Source organism: Ahaetulla prasina, chromosome 3 (assembly GCF_028640845.1).
Source record: "Ahaetulla prasina isolate Xishuangbanna chromosome 3, ASM2864084v1, whole genome shotgun sequence".
NCBI classification, from domain to species: Eukaryota; Metazoa; Chordata; class Lepidosauria; order Squamata; family Colubridae; genus Ahaetulla; species Ahaetulla prasina.
In genome coordinates this window covers 20510637-20519360 of record NC_080541.1, presented here as the reverse complement: position 1 = coordinate 20519360, position 8724 = coordinate 20510637, and positions in this window count along the sequence as shown.

The window sequence follows — 8724 nt, the reverse complement described above, 5'->3', positions numbered from 1 at the left end:
TGCTGCCACCGATTGCCTCCCACCGACCCGTGCGCTCTCACAGGGAGGGACTCCTCAGGGTGCCGTCAGCCAGGCAGTGCCGGCTGGCGACGCCCAGGGGAAGGGCCTTTTCTTTTTTTTTCTTTTTTTTGTTTTAAAAAGTTTTATTTTGACATTCTTATCCAATAACATATCCAATAACATATTTAATGTACCCTCATATACAATTAATCGGATCTGCCTGGTCACCACCCCCTTCCTTTTCCTTTTACTCTCCTTCTTTACCTTCTTCTACTTTCCATAACCATCCTCCCCCTCTCTTATCTACATCCTCTCCTCTTTCCTCCCTATTCCTTTCTTCTCCCTCTTCCCCTCTTCCTTCCTTCCTTTCCACCTCCTCCTCTTCTCTTTCCTCCTTCTCTCTTCTACTCCTTCTTTCCCTTCATTCTAAAGTAGTAACCAGGCAGGTCCGATCTTACATTAATTATACATCTTCAATCATCTTTGTACATTAACTATCAATCCATTTTCTACCCTCCCTCCCTTCCCTTCCTCCCCCACCCCCAGGACTTCCGAGAACCGAGTACAGGGTATAAAACTAACAACAAAAATTAAAATCTAGCACAAATCATAATCCATAGTCGTTCCTTAAAACCTCCACTCCTTCCAAAGACAAAGAAGATACTTTTCTTCCACTCCATTATATATCAGACCATTCCACTCCTAGAATTCTCCAAAGTTTCCAATTGAGTTAGTGTTTATTCTTGAATAAAGTACGTAGTTTTAATATCCAACCTTCATCAATCAATATCAAAACAACATTCCATCTTCCAATATTCACCAAGGTTTCTTCTAAAATGTCTTTCTTCCTTAGCAATCTCTCAAAAATAGTTCATATTTCCGACTTAGTTTCTTTAATTTTTCTGTCCAACCTTCAGGGTAAGCAATAGTCCATCTTTTCACATCTTTAACATTTATATATACAACAAATAATATTACAAATATCCAAAGTGTCAATTGTAATAATTAAAATCTTCACTTTACCTTACTTATGTCAAATAACATTGTTAAAATTACACCTATATCATCCACAATATATCTATTATAACAATTACATTCTAATTAACATTACATCCATCTCTTAAATATAATATTTAATCCAAGTTCCTAAATTTTACTATCTATCCTCCAAAATTAAACAATATTCCATCTTCCTATTCCTTTATACCTTTAATATATCATATAGTACCCCTAAAATTACACATTTATATCCACAATAAGTCATTTACAAAAATTAACCATAATCATATTTAATAAAGTTAAACATTCTCCCTCCCCTTCTTCTATCTTACACATTTTCAACCATCTATTCACCATTCAACTTAACATCTGTTAACAAAGAATTCCCAATCTTTAATACATTAGTATAAAAATCTCGTGCTTTACAAATTGTATTGAGAAAATACTTTTTCCTTTATAATTCAGTGTTAAACCTGCTGGAACCTCCCATCTAAAATATATCTGATGTTTCTTAAGCTCATCCACCAGAAAGGCAAATTCTTTTCTTCTTAACATTTTAGGAGGAATTTCCTTCATCATTATTATATCTTGTCCTAATATTTGAAATTTATTTTTATAAAATGCTTGCAAAATTCCATACCTAATCCTCTTATTTGTAAAATAAATAACCACATCTCTCGGTAAACACTTCTGCCTTGCCCACCAGGAATTAACACGATAAATTTTTTCAATATTAACTTCAAAATCTTCTGGTTCCATTCCTCTATCTGGGCAAAGGCCTGAATAAAAATCTCTTTCAAATTTTCCTCTTTAAATTCTCTTAAACCCTTACCCTTATAGCATATTCCATTAATTTATATTGTAATATAACCCTTTCTTCCTCTGCCTTATCAGCCTTAACCTGAATATCATCTATTTTATTTTCTAAATTCAAATTAATTTGAACTTCATCTATTTTCCTTTGCAAATCTAAATTAATTTGGTTAAATTCATTCAGTCTTTCTTCTGTCTGTGTACTAGATAACAATAATGGAGTAATTGATTCCTTTAATTTTTTTCATCTCCTTACTCTGCTCTTCCACCAAATCTTTAAAATCCAGTATTTCTTTCTCCATTTCATTAAATTTTGATCTATTTCTGAAAGATGAGCCCATAAGCTCCTGTAAAAAATTCCTTAGACTTTCTTTAATATCCTCTCTCAATTTCCGTACCTGAAGTGAAGATATTTCCAATAATTTAGAAGTGGTTAAATCTCTTTGCTTAAAAGCCATTTTTAAACTAAGTAATATCAAGAAGAAGAAGAAAAAAAAAAAAAAAGGGGGAGGGAATAAAAAGAAAAAAAAACCCAATAAATTTTTCTTCTTAAACACTGTAAAAAAAAGATAATAAAAAAAGAAATAGATTTTTTTTTAAAAAAAGAATTCCATTTAGAAAAAAAAATCTTGTTATTTTCTTCTTAGAGGTTCCACACCAGCAATTGTAATCAGCATTTCCTTAGCTTTCACTTTCAAAACACAAAACGCCATCTTTCTTCATCTCCACTCTTCAAATAACTTCTCTGTCAGGGAGTTAAAATCATCTTACAAGCAAATGCCAGCCTTCCTGCTTTCGATTCTTCCGTGTTGAAAATTTATCATAATCCTCTTCAGTCACGGAGATGGACGCCATGCTTTGCTCTGCTTTTGCAGAGGCGTTCTGGACTCTGGAGCTTTTTTGAACTATCGAAGGAGCGTTTCCCATCAAACCACCAGAAATCATTCTGGGGCTTTTCTTGGGGGCTCAAACTTCAGTTCAAATGCTCATCTCCCCCTCTTTGCCCGAGGCAGAGATTTACGAGCTGTTGACAGAAGATTAGCACTGTCTAAACAGCTCTCACAGAATCACAAAGAACGGGCGGACTGAAATTGCCGCCATTAACACAGCGGAGCCAAACCGGAAGCTCGGGAAGGGCCTTTTCTGTGGGGGCTCCCACCCTCTGGAACGAACTTCCCCCAGGACTTCGCCAACTTCCTGACCTTCGAACCTTTCGCCGCGAGCTTAAGACACATCTATTTATCTGCGCAGGACTGGATTAGAATTTTAAATTTTAAATCTGGTTTTAACGGGGTTTTATTATCTTATTGTAGTTTAATATTCGGCCTTATTTAATAAGTTTTTTAAATTGGTGTTTTATTTTGTATTTATATGTACGTTTTATTAGGCTGTAAACCGCCCTGAGTCCTTTGGGAGATAGGGCGGTATAAAAATGCGATTAAATAAATAAATAAATAAATAAATAAATATGCTGGGGCATGACACTATCTCATTGGTACTATCCTTGCTATGCGAGCCACATTAAGAACACAGAATGATGGATTCCCCCAGCCTTGTTCATTCTCAAAACATCCTTAACCACTAGGAAACATCTGCTAATCATGCTCCCTAAACAAGGGCTGGGGTTGGAGGAGAAGCAAGTTTTAGCAGATGGGCTAGACTGACAAGGTTTAGCCATTTGTTAAAACTCACAGTGTGTTTTGTGCGGATCTTTTATGTGGATGGGTCAAAGTCAAAGGGAGGAGTCACTTATTATCGCCATGGAAAAATGTGTTGGGAGAAGATGGAAAATATGACTTTAAAACAGGCTTTAAAACATTAAGCTGCCTCAGCTATTTTATTAATTACTTATTCTTATTAGACTTCTGCCCATCTCAATGAGGCAGATGTTTCCCGGTGGTTAAGGATATTTTGGGAAGGAAACAAACCTGGGGGAATCCATCATTCCATGTGCTTAATGTGGCTTGCATAGCAGGGACGGTACCAATCATACGTGTTATCCCTGAGGCAGGACAGGAATTGTTAACAGGGATGGTCAACGTTTTGCTGGTATAGTCTTCAGCTGACCTAAAGAGGACATGAAAACAAATGTCTTCGTAAAACCACACTTGGAATATTGCATCCAGTTTTGGTTGCCACAATATAAACAAGATGTTGAGACTCTTAAAAAATGTGCAAAGTAGAGCAACAAAGATGTTTAAGGACTGGAGGCCAAAACACATGAAGAACGGTTGCAGGGATTGGATATGTCTTGCTTAATGAAAAGGTGGACTAGGATGACATGATAGCAGTGTTCCAATATCTAAGGGGCTGCTACAAAAAAGAGAGGGGTCAACCTATTTTCCAAAGCACTAGGAGGCAGGTAAGAAACAACAGATAGAAACTAATCAAGGAGAGAAGCAACCTAGAACTAAGGAGAAATTTCCTGACAGAAAAATTAATCAGTGGAACAACTTGCCTTCAGAAGTTTTGAATGCTCCAACACTGGACGTTTTAAAGAACAGATTAGACAACCCTTTGTCTAAAATGGTATAGAGTTGGTATAGATCAGAGGATTAAAAACCTCCAGTGTTGGAGCACCCACAACTTCTGGAGGTAAGTCATTCCAGTCCCGTAATCATCTTTGTTGCTCTTTTCTGCACTCTTTCTAGAGTCTCAACATCATTTTTATATTGTGGCAACCAAGACTGGATGCATAAGGTTGAGCAATTTCAGATGCAAGAAATCAGAAGAACTTTGTGAATAGGCCTAGGCGGTTTCTTCATTGTTGATCTCCTATATTACAAGAATCTCACCAGGCTGGCTTTATTCCCTAGGGAACCAGCAGATAAGGCTTCCCTAGTCTGATCTATGATGTTTCCTCCTCTGGAGCACCTCCATGCTGGCCCATCTCTTTATTCCCCCCTGCTCTTTAGCTGGTGATTCCATCACAATAGAGGGCAGTTGCCAATGAACAGAAAGGAGGGATAGTCCTATTAATAGCCACTAGGCAGATCCCAATTCACGATTACAAAAACATCCACACCAGTAGTGGTATTCAGCCGGTTTTATCCGATTCAGGCAAACCGGTAGCGGCGGCTGCAGAAGGCTCCGTCTACCCGCTCGGACGTCATTACCTCCTGTTTTTGTTGCTCTCTGCATGTGCAGAAAGCTCTGTGCATGCATGGAGGGGGCAGGTGTGAGAGAAGTGAGCATCCCATTTTTGACGCTCTGTGCACGCGTAGTGCATCAAAAACAGGAGGTTGCGACTTCACATTTGCAAAAGCGGTAGTGAAGGTAAGAAGGGACACAGTGGGTCAGGGGTTAGGACGTCGAGCTTTTTGATCGAAAGGTCGGCAGCTCAGTGGTTCGAATCCCTAGTGCTGCCGTGTAATGGGGTGAGCTCCCGCTACTTGTCCCAGCTTCTGCCAACCTAGCAGTTTCGAAAGCATGTAAAAATGCAAGTAGAAAAAATAGGGACCACCTTTGGTGGGAAGGTAACAGCGTTCCGTGTGCCTTTGGCGTTGAATCATGCTGGCCACATGACCACGGAGACGTCTTCGGACAGCCCTGGCTCTTCGGCTTTGAAACGGAGATGAGCACCGCTCCCTAGAGTCAGCAACGACTAGCACATATGTGCAAGGGAAATCTTTACCTTTACCTAGCGAAGGTAAGCGGATACCACCCCTGATCCACACTGTTGGCCAAAGAAGCAGCAGCAGAAAAAAGCAATTATTTCCCACAATCGGGAAAAAGGAAGATGAGCCCTTAGACCATGAGTCTCCAACCTTGGTCTCGTTAAGACTTGTGGACTTCAACTCCCAGAGTCCCTCAACCAGCTTTGCTGGCTGAGGAACTCTGGGAGTTGAAGTCCAGAAGTCTTAAAGAGACCAAGGTTGGAGACCCCTGCCTTAGACAATCTTACTTCCATTCTTTTATTTTCAAAACCCAAGTTCAAGAATGATTGTCCAGCAGAAAAGATGTATAGTGCAGATTTTAAGATTATAATGCACTTTCCCCAGTCTACAGGAGAACTCTTCCTCTGAGGTAGTGCTTCCAGGAAGGCTCTTCTCCGGGATCCTTGAATGAATTTCATTGTTAAGTTTTTGCATACGGTTGTTGATTTCTTAAATTGAAGCAGCTGGGCCTGTATACTTTAGCCTGAATTAGAACATCTGGCTCTTATCTTTCCTGAGAAAGTTAGCATTATGAATGTTTAAAGAAGAGCTCTCTTGGTTACCACAGCTGGTCATTCAATATGAGATTCCCTGCTGGGAGGAATTGTACATCCCCATTATCTATGTATGATTTCCAAGCATGTTCACCAAGCTGTCCACGGGTTCTTGCATGGAGGGACCAAAGGATAGCAAGCCATGAAAGGTGTGTTGCCCATTTTCAATGCAAATTCTACCTATGATGTTCTCGTCTGCGATGCAAACGCAAAAGGGCAGGGCTTGTGTTGTTTTGTTATGAGACAAGCGTTGTTATTTTGGCATCCCGATTAGCTGTGGTGTCCCCTCAGAATTCAATACAGGGTCACAAAGACTTTCTTCGCACTGCTAAAAACCTTATCTTGAAATCTAGCTCTGTAAATCTGTTTTGGTCCATCTGACTAGGATTTCTGAGGAATTATATTCCCAAGAGGCTGGAAAGGGCCAAGTTGGGGAAGATTGAGCTGTATCAACAACAGCTGAGAACTTATTTATTGCTATAATGACACACAACGTTTCCAATCAAAAAAGCTTTTTAATTTCGAAACATGATTTCACTCCAGTGAACTTTTTGCTATACAGGTGGTCCTCGACTTATGATGACAATTGAGCCCAAATTTTCTGTTGCTAAACGAGACAGATGTTAAGGGAGTTTTGCTCCATTTTATAACCATTCTTGCCACAGTTGTTACGTGAATCACAGCGGTTGTTAAGTTAGTAACATGGTTGTTAAGTGAATCTGGCTGTTGTGGCCCGCCGGCGGCCAGCACAGCTGACAGCAGAGTCAGACAGTGAGGAGGTTGGGGAGAAACTTGGGCCAGTCGTGGGGGCTGGGGAAAACTCGGACGAGGGCTCTGCATCAGAGGCAGAGAGAGGGCCAAGGCCATCTGATAGTTATGTGCAGCCTCCGGAATCTGACAGCAGCGAGGCAGAAGAACAGTGGGAGCCTGTTTCCAGTGTGCACATGCGCAGAGCTGCCAGATGACAAGAACAATTAAGAAAACAGGGAGTAAGGCTTGGAGATGGTTGGCCCCGCCCATAAGACATAAAAGAAGAACAAATGGGATGTGAGCTTTTGCAGGAAGCAATTAATTCATCTGGCCAATTCAAGATTTGAAAGTTCTGTTTGTGACTCTGTGCCAAGTTTGGCCTTGCCCTGCATCTGGAAATTATCTCTCTGGCAGCGTTCCACCTGAGATAGGTGGGTGTTGATAACCTTCCTCTAAAACAAGGGTCTCCAACCTTGGCAACTTTAAGCCTGGCGGACTTCAACTCCCAGAATTCCCCAGCCAGCAAAGGAGTTGAAGTCCTCCAGTCTTAAAGTTGCCAAGGTTGGAGACCCCTGCTCTAAAAGACTCTTTATTAAGCCTTGCAGACTGTAAATGAAAGTAATTTACAGTCATAAATAAAAGAGGTTTTGCGGGACTAAGATTGTGCTTTATACTTTCTAAGGAAGCCTAGGTCAGAACAATGGTTGCTAAAAAGTGGATTGGCCATACTGGCTAGATCACGAATGCTGATGTCCGATATTTGGACTGCAACACTTTTGGCATGTGTCAGCCTTAGAAGTAGATCAGCTCATCACAAAGGTTCCAGGAGAGCAAATTTATTGTTGTTGGATTTAAACACAAAAACCTGAAAAACCTGCCAGAATTTCTCTCCACCCTCTCTTTGATCAAACAGATTCAACTTCGGTTTATTTTGAACTTCCTTCTCCTGCTTTCTGCTTTCCCATGACTGAGTTCTCTCTTGTTGGTGCCTTCCGTTGTCTCCCCAAGTGCTTTTCCAAAAGGCAACTGAACTTTCTTGGGTTTTCCTTGAAAACGTTTCGCTTCTCAACCCAAAGACTTCTTCAGTTCTGGCTGAATGTTGGAGGAATGGAAGTATGTTTTCAAGGAAAAACCAAGAAAGTCCAGTTGCTTTTTGGAAAAGCACCTTTGGGGCAACCATGACCTGGATGATTGAGAATCTCCATAGCTGTTGCCTTCCATTCTTTTTCAAGGTGATCGCCACGTTCCTTAGCACAGTGTGTGTTAGGTTGCATATTAGATTCATCCAAATCTTGGGTTATCAGTTACAATGTTGGCTTGTGTGTAATATTTATACCCCTCCTTTCTTCCCCAAATTCAAGAGGACATATATAGCAGTCCCTTTTCCCATTTTTGAAGAGAGAGAGAGAGAGAGAGAGAGGAAGGGAGGGAGAGAGAGAAAGAAAGAGGGAGGGAGGGAGGGAGGGAGGGAGGGAGAGAGAGAGAGAGAGAGAGAGAGAGAGAGAGAGAGAGAGAGAGAGAGAGAGAGAACAAATGATTTGTCCTCAACCAACGTGTAAGGTTTCATGACTTTGAGTAACATTGAACCTGGATCATCCCTGCTCTAGTTTAACATGTTAACTACCACTGTGTTGACAGCATATTTACACAAAATACATAAATCCAATTAACTTGTCTTCAGAGTTTGTTTTTATTAATGATTTCTAATGCCCACCATTGTTTTTCAGGTGAAGATGTTCCAAAGCAAAGTCATCAGGTTGCAGCTCCAGGTCTCTATATGACCCACCTAACAACTTAGACTAAGAGTTCAGGTCCATCCTCAGCCACGGAAGCTCACCAGCTCACCAGCTTCCATGGCTGACTATCAGCAGCTCTATAGTCAAACAGGATGGGCTACTCTATCTTGATTACAAAACTCTGGATGATCATTAAATGGCAGGAAAGAGTTAGGA